Here is a 21,978-nt window from a genome sequence, read left to right on the forward strand (position 1 = left end):
ATTGCCAACAAACACATGAAAGAATGCTCAACATCACTAATCATTAGAGAAATGCAAATCAAAACTACAATGAGATATCATCTCACACCGGTCAGAATGGCCATCATCAAAAAATCTAGAAACAACAAATGCTGGAGAGGGTGTGGAGAAAAGGGAACACTCTTGCACTGCTGGTGGGAATGTAAAAGTGTGTCTTCTTATCACAGCATAACGAGGAAGAGGCTGATTTTACACTGAAATCATGAAATCCTGACTACTTGTCTGCTGCTCTTTCTCCTACTCCCAGAGACATGGTGGAACTGACATGGTAGTTGAAATTACGTCTCTCATGTGCAGATTAGGAAGATTTAAGGTCGGAAAGGGAAATTGATACTAAACTACGCACAAACCTTCTACATCTGGATCATCAGCTGTTAAGGAGATTGTTAAGAAATGTTTTCTCACTTGAGACAAAGGCAAACAAAGAGGACTTCCAGGATTCCTTTCAAACTAAACTTTTGCTTCTCAGCTCCAAAATAAACACACATACACGCACACACACACTCTCTCTCTCCCTGTCTCTCACAGACTCTTACAGACAACGGTAGTTGTTACTCATAATTTCTTATGGAAAACAAGAATAGAAGCTATCTGAATGTCTGTTTCCACTTTGGTATGTAGAATTGTTAAATCCTTGTAAAACATGAACTATCAGTAAGAAACTTACAAATCAGAAATCTGAAATAAAACCTCTAGTTATGAAAGTACTAAGCTAGATATGATGATTTTAATTATCCCTTTGTCTTGATTATTCTCATTTTGATGAAATAATAAATACCGCCTCATACTCCAGTTTCTGTTAATTATAGTTCAGTGCCCACATGTCAGATTTAATATTCATTTGCCTGTCTTTGTGTGGAGCCAGATGGAGAGGTGCATTGCCTGTTTATAAGAACTAGCTGTTACTACTGAATTTTCCAAATTACTTCAGCAAAAACAGTGGGCGTGTTGAGGATCATTCAGGATTGCATTAGAAATGCCAGAGCAAAAGTCCAAAGTAAATAACATGGTGTCACGTATCTACAAACGATGACCCTGCTGACTAAATCAGACACATGGCGTTGACCTCAGTTACAATAATGCATGCCCCAGAGGCGCGAGTGTGAAGGAGAGCACATAGCTCTGCCGGTAATAAACGGAGTTTGATCTTGTAGACCTTTTATAGAATGTCGTAAGCATCAGTTATGCAGTAAAGAGCAAAATTAATTTCACAGGATACAACAATTCCATTCCTGGTTAAATGCCCAACAGAAATGCATGCATAAGTTCACTAGAAGACATGTGCCGGAATGTTTGTAGCAGCACATTTATAACAGCCCAAGCCTGAATCTTCCCAGACGTGCATCAGCAGTGAGTGATGAACTGCGGCTTGTTTATACAGTGGAAGCCTCGCGGGGAGGAGAAGGAACAGACTAAGCACACAGCGACACAGATGAGGCTCACGGACCCACAGTGACTGAAACCTTTGAGCCAGACACAGAGAGCAAACACTGAGTGATTCCATCAACGAAAGGAACAAAAGCAGGCAAAACGGACTACACTCTAAACTCCAGGACGGGGTCACCCCTGGGGGGTGCCCGGCGGAGCGGCTGCAGGGGAAATACTCTGTTTCTTCATCTGGTGCTCCACCAGCATGTGTTCAGTCTGTGAAAACAACTAATAATCCGGGCGTGCTGTGTGTAAGGTCTACGTCAGTAGAAAAAAGTTTGCAAACAATTACCTCAAAATATTGAAGTAGCCCTCCTGGCTGACATTTCTCCCAAGTTTCTACAAGCCAAACCTCTGTGTTTGGTGGACCTTGCGACAGTGTGACATGGCCCTCCCATCTCTACCTCTCCACGGAAATCTGACGTTTCCAGGGGAAACAGCTGCAGCCCGGCCCCTGGGCTCAGGGACCAACTCCAGGGGCCCCCCCTCACTGACGTCCAGATGCAGCTGGGCTATTTTCAGCTCTCATTGAAGTTTCACAGCCCACAGTGCTGATCTTAGGTTTTAATCTGCTTTGCGTGTCTCTATCATGGATTAAAAATGAACAAACAGAACAGAGTAAAATGTGGAAATTTCCCTGAGTTAGGAATTAGGAGACCAGCTTTTCTGCCCTGTGGATTGCATGCCTTCCCGGGCTGATGGCCTGTTCTTGGTTCCCTTGACCTGACTTTGGCTCGGGTGGAGAAGTGACTTCTCCTTCTGTGAGACAACAGGTCTGGCAGAGAGACATATTAGGATAGTGATGCTGACCTTAAGTTCCTTCTAATAGGATTTATATTTTATGAAAAACCACGGTTTCATCCTGGAATTAAGCCTGGGACACATCCACCTCCCACACACGTGGAAGAGGCATGGAGTCTGCTGTCAAACGGAAATTGGCCAGGCTTCTGTGCTATTTAAACTAGATTGTAAAGTAGATGATACGTACGATCTTAGGAAGAATGAAATAGCGGGAAACTACCTGAGCGTCTCCTGAACCCTGACCCATGAGCACTGACACGCGGCCTCCTTCTCTCATCCCCGCTGCCCGCGCGTTGGTCTGAGAATTCTTTGCTGGTAATTCACAAACACTAAAATACTTTTTGAAAGGGAAGGAAGAGCCAGGCTTTGTTAAGCGGCAAAGTGATGTCACATGGGAGCACAGGAGCGTCCGGGGTGTCTGCTGCCCTCGGTGGCCGCCCTCATGCCCCCGTGCCTTCTGCAGACCCGGCCTCCTCTGGAGAGTCGTCCCAAATGCGTCGAAACATGTTTGCAGACGTAAGTGAAATAGGGGTTTCAGCGCAGTATCCCTCGCTGCCCGTTTCTAAAAGCTCGAGCTCGCTGCTGCTGGCGAAGGAAACCAGCGCTCTCGCTTTCCTCAGCTGCGATGTCGTACAGTGAATGTCCTTTGTAACTGGCGGGAATTCCGCGGCAGGCTTGCTGGCTGCAGCTCCAGGTGAGGCAGGGATCAGCCTTGTGGAGGGGGCTCTTTGCAGGGAAGGGTGCTGTTCTGGGAAGAGCTGGAGATGCTCAAACGTGTAACTGCACCTCGATGGGAACATTTGTGCCAGCTGATCAAAGTCCTGCCCTTCTGTAGTGTAATCCCCGAAGGATGAGGGCGCCCTTCAGGTGGTCAGTCACTTTGGCATTAGTTACTAGACAATATTTTAAAATAAGGTACATAATTGGCGGGTGAAATTCTTATGTGTTTTAAGGGTTTCTTCTGAATAGAATAGCTAAGTACTTCAAAGAAACGCACTGTAGAAATTTATGACTTAAAAAATAGTTAAAACAAGAATTTGCATTTATTGTCAGTAAAAAATAAAAGTCTTTAACAGAAATATATCCCCTGGAATGGCTTAGGTGTCTTTCTTTTCTCACAGTTTTTATTTGTACGTTGAACAAGCCTTTATCGAACGCCCTTTATATGCCCCGGGCTGTGCTCTGTGTAAGATCTACCCCGTTTCTAGAAGCTCACAGTCTAGGGAAGGAGATGACGTTGACTAAATGACATGAGAAAGGTCTGTTTGGGGAGCCACGTCCAGGTGGTCCTATGAGGGTCTCTGAAGCTGGTCGAAGAGTTTCAAGAAAAGTTTCCTGGAAAAGATACCTTCCTGTGTCCTGAAGGATGAGTAAGAGTTACCCAAGCAAAGGCGGGAAGGAGGGATATTCCAGCTGAGACACAGAACATGTGTGTGTCTGCATGTGCGTGTGGGTGTGTACATGCGTGTGTGTGTGCGTATGTGTGTGTGTGATTGCACTTAATTTTAATCTCGCATACCTAGAGCCTGGACTTGGGTGGTGATAATGGGGGACAAGGGGGGATGATGAGGCCGACGAAGTGGCCGGCTCTGTTCACATCGTGGTCCTTTCCAGCCGTCCTGGCTGCGGGCCTTCTTAGCCACTCAGGTAAGAGCTGCGAGTATGGACGTTTCTTCTTGCCTTCGGGTCTGAGCCCGTTCAGCCTGGCTGCTGTCTGTCCTCGGGTTCCTGGGCTGGAGGCCGACTAGTGCCTGTCACTAGCACGTCTGATGTAGTGAAAGGAAGGCCTAGCTCTTCCTTCTCATGTTACTAATACAGAATATTAGACCTTCTGTCTGTGAGTTTATTGGACGACCTCCAGCTAGCTGGTCCAGGATGTGGCATCAAGAACACATCTTTTCTAACAATGTCACAGTGGTTTTATTGTTAACAATCCACTGAGAAAATTTGTTAATGACACTTCAACATTGGGTTTCTGTTGTATGCCAAGATTTTGACATATGATGCTGAATTTAATTATCACAAAACACATTTTCTATAGACCCGATCTCCATCTCATAGCTGAGGAAACTGTGGTTGATTTTGGAGGGTTGGCCGTCTTCCTGATTTCCGGGGAGTGGCAGAGCCAGAGTTTGAATGTAGATTGCTTGAGCCCATCATTCCGCTGAGTCCCACCTCCGTCTCCCGCTGTTGAAACAAGGATGCGACGCTGCTGAGGGACTTGTACCCCCAGGGACTTGGTTGGGTAGTCAGACCCTCGCACGGGCTCAGCTCTCTGGGAAGTGGGCGAACCTCCCTCACAGCAGCTGTTCCGTGGACTTCCTGTGCTCCTTCGTTCCCTGCTTCTCCACCTCTTCTGCTCTCTGCTGCAGGCTGGCCTCAGTTCCTACTTCACTGAGAAAGTGAGAACCGTCCGATCGTGACTCCTTCCCTCCTGGCGAAACACAGGAGTCCTTCTCTTGCCAGGGCTGATCTCTGAACCCACCCCTGTCGCCCGTCCATCTGTAAATCTGTCCCTCTTCTCCACCCTCAGCCTCTTCCTTTTTAAGAGCATCTTCCCCACGAGACCCAAACATGCTTAGAGTATCCTTGGAGAGAAAAACTGTACAGCAGTGGCAATAAATAAACTACACACAAGGAGGTGCCTGAATCTCACAAACATCATCATGTTAAGTGAAGAAGCAAGACCAAAACGGTGCATCCAGCATGATGCCAATTCTATAAAGTTCTGCAACAGGCCAGAGCCAAGCAGTGCTGTATGGCGATCCATGCACAGCTGGAAAACCTGTAAAGAAAAGCAAAAAAATGGTAGCGGGAAGGGGTTGGGGCTGGCGAGGGGTACCTGGGGCTTTTGCAGTGCAGGCAGTGCTCTCTTTCTTGGCCATGATGCTGGATAAGTAGGTGTTTGCTTCATAATTATGTTTTAAACAGAACACACATATATTTTTCCCTTTTATATATAGGAGTTTCCAACAACAAAAAAAAGTATACTAAAATTTAAACATGCCCAAACCTATTATATTTTTTAAAAATCTTTTCTCAACTCAGATCCCTCTGTAAGGTTTTCCATGCCCCACTCTTCAGCCCCGGGCACTCTGAGGGGTGGCGTGTGCACCCACCCACCCCTCCAGCACCTCTTCTGGCCGCTTTGCCCACTGACATGCTCTCCTAGGTCACCCTCAGCCCCCCTTGCTGCTGAGCACCGAGGTCATAAACCCTCCCAGTCCTGCCTTTCTGCAGCACAGCCGGTTCTGCTGTGACCCTCTCTCTGCTGGTCCCCACAGCATCACCTTCTCCCGTCCTGCTCTTCCTCCTCAGTCTCCCTTGGCACCTCTACTGGACCTGCTCTTGAAAGGCTCTGCCTCTGGGTCCTTCCTCGGCTGCCATTCCCCTGGCTCCCCATCAGGAGCCGTGATGCCGGCTGTGGACCGGCCACCAGGAGAGCTCCGCCTGGGCCTCACCTCCCAGAGAGTAAGGCTTTCCTGACATGGGGTGGGACCCAGGGCTCAGGGGGGCTTTCAGGTTCCCCGAGGGTCCAGTGCGCACGGGGCTGAAACCACTTCTCCTGGTGTCACCTCGTGGGCGGCTCCAGCCCGAGTCACTCGGGCAGAGACCTGTGTGTCCAGCTGCCCTGGCGAGCAGCCGCTTCTGGATGAGCGCCTGGCTCCTGAGTCTTGCCGTGTCCAAAGCCTCCTCTCCCACTAAGAGTTCCACGATGAGGATGCTCCTTTCTCCAGTTACCCCGCTAGCAAGGTGAGAAATCATTCTTGCCCCAGCCCCCCTTCCCCCTCGATGCTCAGTCATCCACCCAGTCTTGTCCATAGATTCTGCTTCCTCCATGCTCTCCAGTGGGTCTGTGAGTTTGCGTCTTCACTGCTGCTCTGGCCCGTGCTGTTCTTCCTCGGTGACCTGCTCGGCGCCCTCCTGGTTGGACCAGCACTTGCACTCTGCTGCCCTGGCTGTGGTCAGGCTGGTCTTTCCCAAATGGGGAGCTGACCCTCTCGCCACTCTGCAGAAGCACCGCCCAGCAGCTCCCCTTTCCTTACAAAAACAATTCAAATGGCTTACAAGGCCCACTCACACTCCAGACTGGTGCAGGTTCCAGCCCCCCATGTTTCTCTTGCTGCTGGAAACCCTCTCGTGATTCCTGTTCCCAAGTTCCCTTCACTTGGTGACCTCACTCATCACAGGGCAACATGGACATCACTCCTTAGACAGTTTCCATGGCTGCCCCCCTCTCTGTGCCAAGTGCGACCTCCTACGTGCCCCTCAGCACAGGGTCCCAAGCCCCGCTGTACCTGCCACACACTTGCAGGCCCTTGGCCTGTCTTTCTGCAGCACTGATGGCATCCCTGAAGGCAGATGCGTTGACCATCACTGAGCCCTGCATCCCAGCCAAGTGCCTGGCACACAGGTGGTGGAAAGTGATAAAACAGCTTTCCTACGTTTGAAAAATATATATTTAAGAATTATAAAGAAATAAATAACAAAAGACATTTTCCGAGTAAATCAAACAACAGATATTTATTGAGCAACAAGCGATGCAATTCTGGAAATTGGATTTTGTTTCAGTGAGCTTCTTGACTGTCTTAGTCCATTTGTGCTGCTATAACAAAATACCACAAACTAGGTAGCTTATGAACAGCAGATATGTATTTCTCACAGTTCTGAAGGCTGGAAGTTTAAGGTCAAGGTGCCAGCACAGTTGTAGCCTGGTGAGAGCCTTCTACCTGCTTCAGGCTGCCATCCGCTGGCTGTGTTCTCACCTGGTGGAACAGGACAGGCATCTGTGCAGCCTCTTCTAAGAGAACTGATCCCTTCACCAGGGCTCTGCTCCCGTGGCCTGAGCACCTCCCAAAGGCCCCACCTCCTACAGCATCATGTTGGACGTTAGGATTTCAACATATGAACTGGGGGCAGGGAGACACAAACATTTCAGACCACAGCATGGACTAATTATTTATTCCAGAAACATTGTTGAAATACTGCTGTGTCCCAGGCACTACGGTAGAAGCTGCAAGAAGTGATAAAGGGAGTGTAAGACTCTCAAAAGGACCTTGTTGTCTAATGAGGTTGAAAATAGAGGAAACATATGAATACAGATGATTTAATACAAAGTAGAGAATGATGAGTCTCTTAGAGGAAGCACAGATGAGTACTTAGGGTTTCACTGGAGGGAGAGATTAATTAGTGGTGGAGCCGTCACTGAAAGCTTCCCAGAGGAAACGATGTTCAGGCTGTAACGTGATTGGAGCAAGCCAGGTGCACCTGTGGGGGAGGTTGGGAGGGGGAGGGGGGACCAGAAGGTGGGGGGAAGGGGAGGAGGGGCGGGGGGGTGGTTTCTTGGCAGAGGGGCGGCACTGCTCGCCCCCTCACTCAGTGAGGGCATATCCCAAACACGTGAGCATCGCCTCTCTCCCCAGCTTTATTTACCTGCATCAGAAATACATATTTATCGTGTGTGCGTGTGTGTGTGTGTGTGTGTGTGTGTGTGTGTGTGCATCACTGCACCTCCAATGCCTAGAACAGTTCTTGGCATATGGTGGGTGCGGGAGGGGGGACCAGAAGGTGGGGGGAAGGGGAGGAGGGGCGGGGGGGTGGTTTCTTGGCAGAGGGGCGGCACTGCTCGCCCCCTCACTCAGTGAGGGCATATCCCAAACACGTGAGCATCGCCTCTCTCCCCAGCTTTATTTACCTGCATCAGAAATACATATTTATCGTGTGTGCGTGTGTGTGTGTGTGTGTGTGTGTGTGTGTGTGTGTGCATCACTGCACCTCCAATGCCTAGAACAGTTCTTGGCATATGGTGGGTGCTCAATTAATATTTTTGGAAGGAAGAAGGAGAGAAGACAAGGGGGACAGGATTTGCATTTGAATTTGGTCTTCATCTCCAAGTAGGTAGACTGTGGATATTACAGAGGTGATGAAAACATCTTCCAGATGGCAGGATCCTCCATACTTAGCTTAATGTACACTGGAGCCATTTAAAACGCCTTGTTTCATATTTACTGTTATCTGGGCATTAAATATCCAGTTTTGGAAAAAATAATTGTGACGGTAAAGTCAAGTTGTCTTTGAGCTGTCCATGACTGGTAGGACAGGAAAAGAAAACTGCCCCAGGAGTGGCACAGAGGAAGGCAGTGGTTTAGTGCTCTTGAAACAGACGAATCAGTGAATACCTCTGAGAAATCCTTTTCCATTCCTCTTGTTTGTATTTACCAAGGAGCCTGTGAGAGCCACTATCACATATTTACTTGTGATTCCTCCAGTACTTTGGAAGTGAAATGTTCCATAAATACAAGTTGTTACTCCTTGGTTTTCATTTGCTTTTTTTCACACATCCCTCCAGTTTTATCTGTGTCATAGCTTTACTTTAAATGCAACAAAGCTCTATCAGTTTTGTGGTTATACAATAGCATTTTTTAACTATTTTGAATATGCTTTCTTTTTTGAGCCTTCATTCTCTTCTGTCACAGTTTCTGAAAACAGAAGGAGCAATTCCCATTTCAGTGTATGACTATGTTAGCCTTTAATTCTAATCAGATAAAACTCAGACACGCATAAAACATGAGAGAATAGTCTTTGTTCCTCCAAAGACTCCTGTCCACCTTTGTTTTGTTATCAGTATATCCGATTCTATAAAGTATTTTCTCATAATTTTCTCTCTCCTGAAACTGCTTTTTGGGAAATATCGAGTGAAAGATGCAATAAATATACAAACAAATTGAATTAAATATGAAAGAAGGATGATTTTGGCTCTATTCTTCTGATGTGCTGGGGAGTTAACCAGGCACAGTTCATTAACACTAATGGAAAAATTCGTCATTTACCATGAGCATCTCCAGACATTGTAGGGCAATTTCTCCCCCTAATTCGCTATATAACTCGGTTACTTCTAAATGTACTAAGATTCAAAAAGGAGGTATTTTATCAATCATCATCTTAAAGATAACTTCTCATTAATTTAAATATGAATTCCTTTGAGAAGAGACATCCTCTCCAAAAACCAATTTTTTCTAGAAATATATCTATGACATCCTAGGCGCTATAGTCTTAAGTTTCCAGATAATAAAAGCATATACCTGCCATATTTTAAATATAACTTACATTCTTTTTGTGTTTTAAGTACTGCTCAAGATTCAGAAAAAAAAAAATGTTTTTCTTAATTTGACTCAGAAATCTATATGGAGTAGAGATTTCAAAATATGCGCATCCTCTGCAATGCGGAGATAGAGTTACTCGATATCAACATAGAACAAAGCTCAGACAGAGAACATGGGCAGGGAAAGGCTTTCGTGCAACCAAAGAGTGTGCACACGGCCCGTGAACGTTCCTTATAGGCTCTAGACTGTGACACACTCCACCGAGATACTTCTGAAGACGTGGTCAAGCACTCGTGTATGTGTGTAGGAACTGACTCGTAAATGTGCTGATGTGACATATCAGAGATAACATTTATTTGCTCTATCTCCAAAAGGTTAAAGTTTGAAACCATAGGGGTCTCGGGCATAAATGGGATTAGAGTTTTCCCTCTGGAAACAGAGACACTCCCAGCCTGCAAAGGACTTAGTGAATACTGAGCTGTCATACTTCACCACCTTCAAATCATCTCTTTGCACTTAAAGTAAACATTCACCTTAGGACACATCTCGGCTCTGCAGCCCAACACCTAAGAGGATCACCCCTCCAGCACACTGAGTTTTCAAACTGGTTCTGGATATAGATTCTGTTAGCGGTGGCGCCCGTGGGGTACCAAGAAGGCACGATGGCCCTCTGCTTTTCTTCTCTTTGCTTCAGTGGAAAAAGAAAATATTAGAAAGAGACCACAGGAAAGTATGAAAAAGTAATGAAAACCTCTGCCATTTCTAAAGAAAATGAGAAGGGGAGGAGAACGAATCTGTTGGCGACCCTCTGTTTGTTGAGACTCTGACTGGCCCAGGCATTTTCTGGACGCACGGCAGCCTCTGGGGGCTGTGAAGTCAGTGAAAGTATGGGCCACACTTGTTTGTATGTGCACATGTGCATCTGTCAGCTAGGGAATCTGCGATGTTCGGCAGATTCTCTAAAGGATTTCGACTCCCAACAGGCTCTGGAATACTATCTATTAATCCCTCAGAAGGGACCTGCAGGGGAGAGAGCACATCTCAGAGAGTGAGGCTGGCAGGAGGCGGGTCATCCCAGACAGCGAAATGCGAGCTCCGTGACAGTGCTGGTGACAGTGACCACATCCCTATACCGTGCATGGACACAGTTGCATCAGTCACGCCCGCAGACATGGTATAAACAATAAAACCAGAAGGAAACAGAGAAAAATATTGATGGTTTGCAATGGGAAAACATCTACTAACATTCTGTACTAGAAAGTTTATCATTTGTAAGTTATATACGATAATTTTTCTAAAAACATAAACTTCAGTATATAGTTTACAATCAAAAATAAGGACAAGTCAAACCTTGTTCAGGTCCTAAGGTAGTAAAATTCCTAGTAATTTTCATGCTCTAAATAGATAAGTAAACCTTGCATGTGGATAGAAAGCATGGAGTAGAAATTGAAGTCTGACACACTGTCAAAAGTAAAACTTAATGAGTCAATAGAGATTTAAACAATTTTTAAAAATCCAACAAAGTGAACATTTAGAACCTGAAGTTTCAAAGAAACTTCCAAAGAACAACCACCTCGAGGGTAAAGTCATGGGTTAATTTCATCCTTTCATCTTTCCTGTCAAGTACTGCTTTAAAAAGTGGCCCACGACTGGTCGAAAAAGAAACCCAGTCTTTATCAGGGAGAAGTCAATGTATGATACCACTGAGAAAGGTTCATGTTTTAGACTCAAAAGAAACCCTGAGTTACCTGCACTAGTTTCCTTCCTCCGGAACATCTCTGCCTTCAACTCTCCCCAAAAACATGCATCTGCATAGACTCACAGTCCCTTGGAAACTTCAATAACCAAGCACAGGAGGAGGCTGGGAGTGGAGGTGCCTCCCCAGAAAGCTCTGGGGAGGGAAGGGAAGCGACCAGCACAGCCCTGCTCCGCGTCCAAGTCTGGGAACAGCCCACCTGCCCTGAGAGTGACTCTGCTTCACTCGGTTCTCAGGACGGGCTGCCAGTCAGTGCCTCTAGCTCTGAGATCCAGTTCTACATAATCACACTGAAAGCGGTTTTTGGGCCTGAATAATCTGTGCTATTGCAAACTGGACCTAGTTTCAGCTTTCTTAGATTGCAAAACTAATGCATATATAGAGCTTAAAACGCCAGCTTATCTAGACAGATTTGCCAACAGACACATACAACTGGAACATTTCTATTGAAACTATGTTTGTACGAGCAAGTTTTTAAAAGATGGTAATTAACAAAATTAAAGACAAAAGAACATTTTTTCGGCCTTTTCAAATACTGTCTACTCTCAGGGCCATGCCGGAGCCCCACCTCCTGCCTGGACCCCTCCCCTCCTCCCCCCGGCCTCACCAGCTGTGTCTCTCTTGTGTGAAGGGTGCTCTTCAGCAGGAAATCACACATGCTCACACCACCATAAGGCTGTTAGGAAATCTGTCCCCAGCCTGCTGCAGCTGGAGGCTGCGGACCACTCGGACTGCTCCTGTGGTGCCTGGCTTCGCGGGGGCAACGCGGGAGGGCCAAGGCCTCCAGCTCAAAGCAGAAGACCCCCGAAGTCCCGGTGTGTGTTGGCCTTCTCACTCTGAGAGGCTGTCTGTCCCTGCTCACCTGCAGAAGGAGTCCAGAAGGATCCCTCAGTCCTGCGGTTTAAAATGTTAGCAACAGAGGACATAATCTTAGCCCCCCCTGTACCATCACACTCAAGACATTTATGTTTCAGTGTTTGACTCCCAGATTAAATAAGTCTCCGAGCCCCACTGGCTATTTTTCTACAATATGAGTCAGAACCAGCTCTTCCTGCTTGCTGTCCACATCCTGCCCCCCTCACCCCCCATCCCTGAGGTTGGCCCTCTCTCGGCCAGAGCTGCCAGGATAACCTTCCCGACCTTTGACCTTTCTTTCCCAGTTCAAGAACCTCCCGCATCTCCAGGCAGTTGAAACTCTTGGGGCCCCCATATGGTGAGGAAGTGTCTCCACAGCTCTGCTTCCCAGCGCAGTTGGTCTCCTCCCGGGATCGTGCATCTCTGTCTCCACGCTTGGGACTGATGGAGGCCAGTCCTATTTCAAGAACCTGCCCCTGTGCCCTCCTCGGTCCTAAATTAATAAACAGCAGCAGCAAGAGCAAAAACAATTTTATGAAAACGTTCCCTCCCCAGATTTTATTTATTTAATGAAATAATGCATATAATGCGATACGCACTTATCATGCCTGGATACATATTAAATGTTTAAGAAGTATATATTCCTATTGTTATAGTTATATCAGTATTAAACATGTACTGTGCATAATAACAATAAACCACAATATAATATCCACTGCTTTTGCATTTTAGATTTTTAATTCATTTGTTTTTGACCCTCAGGTCAAAGTCCCTTGGGGTAGGCGGTTTACAGTACTCTGGGTTCCGTAACGGCTAGTACAGAGCTGTGCACGCAGTGGCGTCCGGCCAGTGTTCATGGATGGAATGAAGCGGCCGCAGCTCTGCCTCGTACTCCCGGCCTCCACTCACACAGGGGGCTGCTTGGACTCTTGTGTAGCCGGGTTAGGTGGAATGTTTTATTTGGCTGTGTAGATGGAATGTTTGTGTGTATGAATATTTAAATTCTCATTGAAAAACATGATAGGATGGAATTCAAAATCTTTTTCTGGCAGAAAATCAAGCCTATCTCTTCTCTATTTTCTTCTCCTTTCTCATGATTTTATAAATTACAGCTTGTCCCACTAAAAAATTATCCAGATGGCCAGTTCTTCACGTTACATTTTATTCCATGCAGAGAACGTGTCTTTGTTTCTAAAGAATTCCTTTCTTACCACATGTTCTATTCTTGCAGCAACTCAGTAAATTTTGGAATGAAATTGAAAAAAAAAAAAAACCTAAACAGCTTAAATTCTCTCAAAAGTGTTCTAATTTCCCTACTTTTTTTTTGTATAATCAACAGTGCCAAAGATGTTATATAAATTTATTAACATCATCAATATCCATTTGGCAAAGCAACCACCACGTACAAGGTGATGTCAGGTATTCCATCATTTTTATTTGTGTTTAACGTGTTCAAAGAAAAGTCTAGGGACTTCCCTGGTGGCGCAGTGGTTAAGAATCCACCTGCCAATGCAGGAGACACAGGTTCGAGCCCTGGTCCGGGAAGATCCCACATGCCGTGGAGGAGCTAAGCTCGTGCACCACAACTGCTGAGCCTGCGCTCTAGTGCCTGCGTGCCACAACTACTGAGCCCACACACCTAGAGCCCGTGCTCCGCAACAAGAGAAGCCACTGCAATGAGAAGCCCGTGCACCTCAACGAAGAGTAGCCCCCGCTCACTGCAACTAGAGAAAGCCCGCGTGCAGCAACAAAGACCCAACACAGCACTAAATAAAGAAAGAAAGAAAAGTCTAATCCCAGAGGCGGTTTGGCATAGTATTTGAAAGCCTAGATCTGGCATGAGGCTGCCTGGGTTTCAACCCCATCTCTACAACTTCCTAGCTCTGTGGCCTTGCATGACTTAACTTCACCTCTCTGTGCCTCCGTTTCTTCATCTGTAAAATGCAGATAATAATAGTACCTATTTTGTGGTATATTGTGAGACTTGAAAGAGTTAACATATAAAGAGAGCTTAAATCAGGGTACAGCACAGAGTAAAAACTGTAGAACTATAGTCTGTTATAGCTATTACTATGAATATTAGACTAATCAAGCTGTGTTTTGATGGCATTCTCTCTTTAAATTTTTAAATAATTTTACTGCCTAAATTTAGTAGAAATAAAAAATTTATGTATCTAGATTAGTCTGGTCATCTTATGTAAAATATTCTACGTGTTGATTCTCACTAACTAATAGTTGAAACAAATTACTCAAGCAGTATTTCAGAATAGCTTATGGCAGAAAAGTAGTATTGGAATCATATTTTCTTGAAAGAAATAAGTGTTCATCTTTATCCACGGTTACATGGATGCCCCCAATCTTTAATATCTCAATGTTGTTTATTTAAATAAAAACACACAAGTTTTTAAACAGCTCCCTTCAAGATTTAGTGAGATTCCTAATGTTTGTTCTTATTTCTAATTAGGATGATATTGCTTTACACACATTAAATTACAGTAGACGTTTGCCTTTGGTGTGTTAACTAATTTAGGGGGAAGAGAATTGACAATATCTTCAATATGGAGCCTGCCTATATGTATTTGAACCTACAGAAGAGGTGTTATTTGCAGACTGTGGAATGATAAAAGGTCACCTCTTCAAATAGCGATCCAAAATGTATGCTCTGTAATTGTCCAAAAGACTCCTTAATGCATCGCTTACGGGGGGTGCGGGGTGCAGCAGGACTCTGGCAAATCCTCTTGTATCTGTTAGAGTTTGGAGGACTTAGGTGGAAGAATGCTTTGTTCTCTGATGTGGGCTAGGCTGGTTTTCCTTTTCCATCACACAGACTACACTCCTAAACTTAGCTCATAGGTTTGTCAAGGTGACTGAGTTGTGACTTGAGAACATCTCAAGAAAACATGTGAACGCCCTGTTGACACTGAGTCAATATTAGCATTTAACATGAGGGTTAGATGCATGTGGGTATATGTAAATATACACATATGTAAACATATCTTCACGCATGCCCAAATAACTTATACAGTTTCACTTAAATTGAATTTAAAGCCATCCAAAAGATGGGATTATTTCATTATGATCCATAGCCAAAATATATACCTTTAACTTATGGATATTTTTTTTTTAATTATGCTTGGAGCATTTTTGAGTTGAACTGTTCTCCAGGTGCTCCTCAGACAACTGTCCTGAAAAAGACTTTCACTTCTAAGAGAAATTTTGTTTTAAAACAATGCATATTTATAAAAAGAGGAAAAACACTTTCAAGACCTTTGCAGAAATTAAATGTATTTCAAACCAGAATATTCCAATTTAAAATGCATTTGACAGTTTAAGCTGTAAAAAAATAATATTGACATGTTCATACCACTTAACCAAAATATTAAAATTAAAAGGGTAAAAACAACTGATAGTAACAGAAACACTCATCATAATAATGGAAACAAACACTTATCACTTGAAATTGTTTTGATTGGATTAATAATGTAGCATATTCATCACTTTACTATTTAATTTACTGCTTAATGTTAACTATGTTGATAATATTCTGTTAGAAATTTTAAACTGTAGATTCTATCACATCTTCTCCATGTATAGATTATACAAATTACTTAGTACATTAAGCTGGTTACAGCATAAAATTTTAAAGGCCATTAGTGTGCAATTTAGTATATGATCATATTCCTTGAGAATAGTTTATACCTTGGAAGTTTCTAGTAACCATACACTAAAGTACTTTAGAGGAAAGAGACAGACACACACACACTTTAACCTTCACTCTTGATGCATTTTTCCCTCCCTGTGTAGTTTACTGAAAATATTAATTACAACAGAACAGTTCAGATAACATTTTTGCACACAATCAAAGGATATCTCCTAATGCATACCAAGTAAATGTCATATGTTGGATCTGACTCTTTGGTATTAGAACTGACATTAATGAAATGAGTAAGCTCATATCTCTAATGAAACAAAAATAAGTGTAGATTGCATTTAATTTTTATCTATTTCTGTATACACCAACAGGGTTCATAACCTTGGGATGTACTCTAGTCTTTATCAGTTTAAAATCTGCGAATATTCCAAATACCATATCAGGATCCCAGTAGGCTAGGTTGTGATGGGGGCTAAGTCCTCTCCAGGAGGGGGCTGGTTCTCCACCTCTGCAGCTGGGCCTTTGTTGTTTCATCTGGATGATGAGTAGAGATTCCAGGAAGCAAAAAGGAGCAGGTGTTTATTTCTGTAAGGACAGAGGCAGCTCCTAGGAGGAAAGATTTTGAGAGCAAGTTCTGTGATGATTGAGATATTCAGTCTTTTTTTTTTAAGTTGTATGCTTGAACAGTTTTATGACTTATTTCTTTAGAAACTGATATGCTGCTTAGGCACAAGATAGCCCAGGTTTATTCAGTTCACACTGATGTGAACAATAACTATAGCTACAGAAACTTGTTATGGATACACAATATAAAAAGATGTAGATTGTGACATCAGTAACATGAGAAGTGAGAGGAGATATATCTTGGGTAATATATCTTGGGTAAACTCAATATATCTTGGGTAAACTCACTTTTTTCTTTTTTTTTTTTGGTGGGGGCGGGGGTCAGGTAAACACATTTTAAAGCCTCAGGAATTTGAAGAGAATTGACTCAGACCTTAGAATCTTACATATACCAGTTGGGTTTGGCTCATCTCTGTATTTGAGAACAATGTAATAGAAATTGCATTATATCCTCAGTAGATATTATAACGTATTCTTGGAACCTTCCTGGTCTATATCCCTGGTCTCTCTCTCTCTCTCTGTCTCTGTATATATATATCTCTCATTTATACTTGCTCACAATCCTCATAGAAGTAAAATCGGTAACAGTTTAAGTCCTATGTTAGCTTTTAAAAGTTTCCATAGAAAGTATTACAGATATTCTATAATTTCAGTAACCTGCATTTCAGCGTTTATCATGCCTTTCAATACCATTGGCCAAGAAATCAATATTTTCTTAAAAATAAAAGATATTCATTTAACATACTGTGTAAGTTTAAGCTACCCACATATTAAAGTTAAATGGCAGTGAGGACAAATGGTCTTCTGTTCACCAGGGAACATCGTGGGTGGGAGGTGGGTGCTGCTCTTAACGCGACAGGTAGGATGTAGGACCTGCCAGCGGGCTGGGGATCTTGGTGTCATCAGGGCCCAAGGCCAGGCTGCAAGGCAGGCAGCATTTACTTATCTCGCTCCCTTCCCTTTCCTGGCTGACCCCCTTCTCTGAGAGTCTCAGCCCCTTACCCTCTGGCAGGGGCAGCATCCAGGACTTTCCTGCGGCCTTTGCTGTGGGAGGCCAACCCCTCAGACAGTCTCTTGCGGGAGTGCTTCCCAATACGAGGCCCCCACTCACTCCAACAAGTAAATTCTTATCTTTTGAACCTAAGCAAAGAGACTTTAGCATGTAACCTCCCAGCTCAGATATGTTGTCTTATCGAGGTCTTAGAAAGAAAATATAACTGGATAGTAAAATAATTGAGACTAAAATACAAAAGGCAGTGGGCTTCCGGGAGGGGTGGCTTAGTTGCATTAGGGAACTCTTTACAGTTTAACTACATCCCTAATTCCTGGGCTGTGTGAGGGCATATTCCTAGATCAGGGCTCCTCCTGGGAGCTACTTGCCTTTTTCGGATGACTTCACTTTTCTGGATCAGCAAAAATGTTGTCAACGACCTGACACTCTTCCTGAAATATTGCTGACCTCTGTGTTTTTATTTATGTTTTGAAGCACAGCACCCAAGGGGCTCTTTCATCTTTGCCATTTTGCTTGAATTTGTAATGCCTCCCTACCCTTATAACGGTTATGTCACAGAGGGAAAATGCCAGTCAGTACTTGGGAAGGGAGGGAGTTCGGAGTCTGGAGGAGGCCACTCTGGCTGGAAGGACTCTGGTGCCTGAGGCCCCTCTGGCCACCCTGAGGGTGTAGCTGCACAGGGCTTGGGAAGCTACCAGTTAGGTGTGTGGTGACAGCTTAGTTATAACCTCATGGTCCAGACTGTCTGTCTCCCAGGATTTGACACATCATGGCCCATTATGTTCAGCAAAACAAGGTAGTCAGAGACAAGCAGGAACCACACTTGCTGCTTGGGTATGAGAAGATGAAAATATTATAGATACAAGATGATCATATGGTTGGATGAGCAGAATCCGGAGTCCAAGGGGTTTGGAAATCAGCAGGCGCTCTCTAGACTCTTGGAATTCGACTGCACGGGAAGAATCCAAAATGAAGGTGGGATCCCAGCCAGTGGGTAAAGCACAGTAGGAGAGAATAATTCAGGGGGAGAAGCACATAGGCGACTGGCCAGCTGGTAGCGGGGAAGCGGGGGGCGGGGGGCCTGGCTGCCTAGGTTGGGATTAGGAGGCAGAGGGCCTCCTAATGGGAGATGGCCCGGCAAGAACCAAGTAGGAAAGTAGGGCCTCTGTCCCTCGGATCAGGACCGGTCCTGAGAATATGAGGAAACTGCACCGACCTCTGGAATCAGGTGCCCCTGCTGTGGAAGGAAGGAGAATTCAGAGGCTGAGGACCCTCCCGGGCGTGACACCACCTGCCGTGATTCAGTGCCAGCTGCTCCAGCGCCCCCTCCCCGCCCCCTGCCCCATTACAACCAGCAGGGGAACAGCCAAGGACGCTGCTCCTAAGAGGAGTGCACGACAGTTTTTAAGGAAAAAAATATATACTGATACAGTTTTATTTTTCTATTTCTCCTCAGATGTTAAAAATTGTACTTAAATATTCTGAAAAGTAAAACTAGTATTTTTAATGGCAGCCATTTTTATGTTTCCTTCTGTTTATCAAGAGGGCTACTAGGATCTCAGTTTTTAGCTCTCTCCAAAAATCTCTTTTAAATGTTGTCTGCAGCTGCCTAGCAGTTTTTTGCTTATTTAGCATTCACCCTCTATTCATCTGTCTTGCTGATGAACTTGGGCCTGACATATTTTATAAATTATTTGGTTGAACTGTATAAAATTCCCAATATTCTACTGTCTCTGACTTTTAAAAACTATATAGTTCCTGCTATCTCTTCCTTCTTTTCCTGCCAACAGCAAACACATGTTGAATTAAGGAGGGATGGGGAGCTGGTCTGCTCCATCAGAAGAAACCCGCTTCCCCCAGGACGCCCTCACAGGCCTTCCCTCCTGGCCTGCAGTTTTCATGCCTCCTTATCTTGGTCCGTTATGAGCTTAAATTTGAATATGCCACCTCCCTATCCGTCAGAAGCTATCATTTTACCTTGACCAACAGAGCCTTAAGTCGTAGAAAGTTCAGCTTATGTCAGCAATTTTCTAAGAAGACTGTGTCTTCAGAACCTTTTCCCCCAGTATTTGGCTAAATCAAAAGTAAGCGTTAAGTAGTTGTATCACACCTAGGACAACCACTTCAATCAGATTTTTCCTGTGTGTACAGATTTATGCAGTCATGTATGTTCTTCCAAACGCGCACACACACACACACACACACACACACACACACACATGCATGAGTAAGGGTCTACATGTGCAGGAGGGCAGGCTGACATTTGGGATGTCATCTCTTTAACATAAATATTTCTCTGCGTTGAACGCAAGTAAGCACAGTGTTGTAATCCAGAAGCTTGTTCACAGCAGAGCCCAGGTTGAAAATGGTGCAGACAATGCAACCGAAAGCCCCCTCATCCCGTTCCTTTCGTACCTTCCTTTGTCTCCCATCATTATCTTCTTTCAGGTTCTCCACCAGCATCTTCTGCAAAATATGTTTTTGTCATTTAATATTGGGTGGGCCAAAAAGTTCGTTTGGGATGTTACGGAAAAACTGGAACGAACTTTTTAGCCAACCCAGTACATTCTTTTGAACTTCATGCTTTTTTCTGATCTGTATAATCCTGAGATACTTTCTCATATGCGTCGCCTCCCACAATCGAGAAATATTCCATTCTACTGATGCCCCGAGGCATTGCATTTAGTTTTGCATGCCTGAGTACCCGAGAGACAAAGAAGAGCTAGAATGGGATTAGGAAATAAATGAATGTTTAAATGAGTAAAAAGATTGATTAATGAATGAAGATTGAGGGAAACAAAATTTCTCTCAACTTAAGCAAGTACTCAGCAAGAGGATGAATGGTAGCTTCTACAATACTGGATAGATAAGCCTGAGGAAGAGACAGCATGAGTGTCACGCAGCACTAGTCCTGTGGGGTAATTACATGAAATTGAGAAAATTCATGACCGTAATGATCATTAAAAAATCTCAAATTGGGAGTATGTATTAGATGGATAGCAAAGCTTCTGAGTGACAGTGTCTTCATGGAAACTCAGCTGTGCTTAAAATAAACATTTCCCCATCTCCCTTAGGTTAGCCTAATGCCTTTCAATTTTCATCTGCGGAAAGTTCTTTCTAGAAATCTCCCTTCAATATCATATGCTGCAGCCTAAACCAGTTGGTCCTGCTGGAAACTGCTTTATCACCTCTGCATTTCTCACCCAGGACCCAGCATGGACTGACTTATTTTCCCCTAGACATTAACCGTGGCAAACCCTGTACTGCTTTCCCTGTGAATGCTTGCCTTGGCTACACTTTGCACAAAAATTACATTCCTTTTTTTTTGATGGTGCTAAAAATGTTTTCCCACTTCTGCCCACGTGATTGATGCTAATAATTAAGTGATTTATTTTGGGGTTTCCCAAGAAGGTACCAGGTAACTTTGGGAAATTGCTTATCCTGTGTGAGCCTGTTTTCTAACCTAGAAAAAAATATGTCAATACCATCTTTGGGTATTTAGTACTAAATATTAGAGATAATATATGTAAAACACCTTGTATTGCAATGGGTCCATGTAAACACTCAATAGGGGTAGCTTTTGTTATTATTATAAATTGTATTTATTGGTATATATCCCAACTTATTCACTAGATTTATATTCTCCAAAGTGCTTAGCATGTAGCACATGCTCAGTTAGTGGGTTGTTGAATCAATAACGGAATAAACTAAGAAATAATGCCAATTAATATTAACTACAGAACATGCATCCACAGGGGCACCCCTGTCTGGCAAAGTACAGATCCACCCTGGCATGTTGGGCGAGGCTGGTGTTATCAGAACCACCCCATCCCAAAGTCCAGAAGGCCCATTCTAGATACAGGTTGGTACTAAAGTCCTCTGAGGTTAGACTGTGTATAAGTGCTCCCTGGAAAACTCAATCTACTGTAAAACAGAGGAAAACTGCATTGCTCCCTGATTTTATCATGAGTTTAAAATAGCAAAAGCAAATTTTCACATGTCAGAAAGGATTTATTATGCACCGTATACCAGCAGATTTATAGTAAGCAGGAAGTGAATTCCTAAAAAAAAGAGCCAACTGCCAAGATACTGGTGCATCTGAGTCTGTGCTCCCCAAATGTAAAGGATGACAGCACTGTCATAATGAGAGCAGCTACCACTAGTGTGTGTGTGTGTGTGTGTGTGTGTGTGTGTGTGTGTGTGTGTGTGTGTGTGTGTTTCCTCGTGGTCACAACAGCCCGTAGGAGCTGGATCTGATTTTCCCATTTCACTGGAGGGGAACTGGAGCTCGGTGGACCAGCTCCCTCAGGGTTGTGGGCGGGGCACCATCCTGCCTGGTCGGCCCCTGACAGCATCTGCCTCGTTCCCAGCAGCATAGAGATTGGGGGCCTCTGGGGACAGGAACGTGGGCACAGAAATCTACCGGAGACAACCGATCACCTGTGGCAGGGGCCAGAGCCTCTGCCCTGAGCCTGCTGTCAGCCTCTTAACACATCCTGGAGTCAGGATTCAGCCTTGACTGTGGTCTCTCCTCTTTCACCCACAACTGGCCCTTCACGTTCAAACACAAAACTTCCTAGCTGGTTTCAGGAGGATGAAGCAGTCATCCAGATACACTATTTCTGGATACATGAATGATAAGAAGTAAAAGCATGATATTCTCTGATACTGGTAAAGATGTTTAGTTACCCCATAGTATTTTGTGATA

General features: G+C 44.3%; 1 protein-coding gene across 1 annotated transcript in view; it reads left to right on the plus strand.

Moving 5' to 3' along the window:
- L3MBTL4 (L3MBTL histone methyl-lysine binding protein 4) overlaps positions 1-21,978 on the plus strand; it is a 319,099-nt gene that overhangs the window by 198,144 nt on the left and 98,977 nt on the right. The gene's annotated exons all lie outside the window — the stretch shown is intronic.

The sequence above is a fragment of the Physeter macrocephalus genome, chromosome 19 (assembly GCF_002837175.3).
Source record: "Physeter macrocephalus isolate SW-GA chromosome 19, ASM283717v5, whole genome shotgun sequence".
Taxonomy (NCBI): Eukaryota; Metazoa; Chordata; class Mammalia; order Artiodactyla; family Physeteridae; genus Physeter; species Physeter macrocephalus.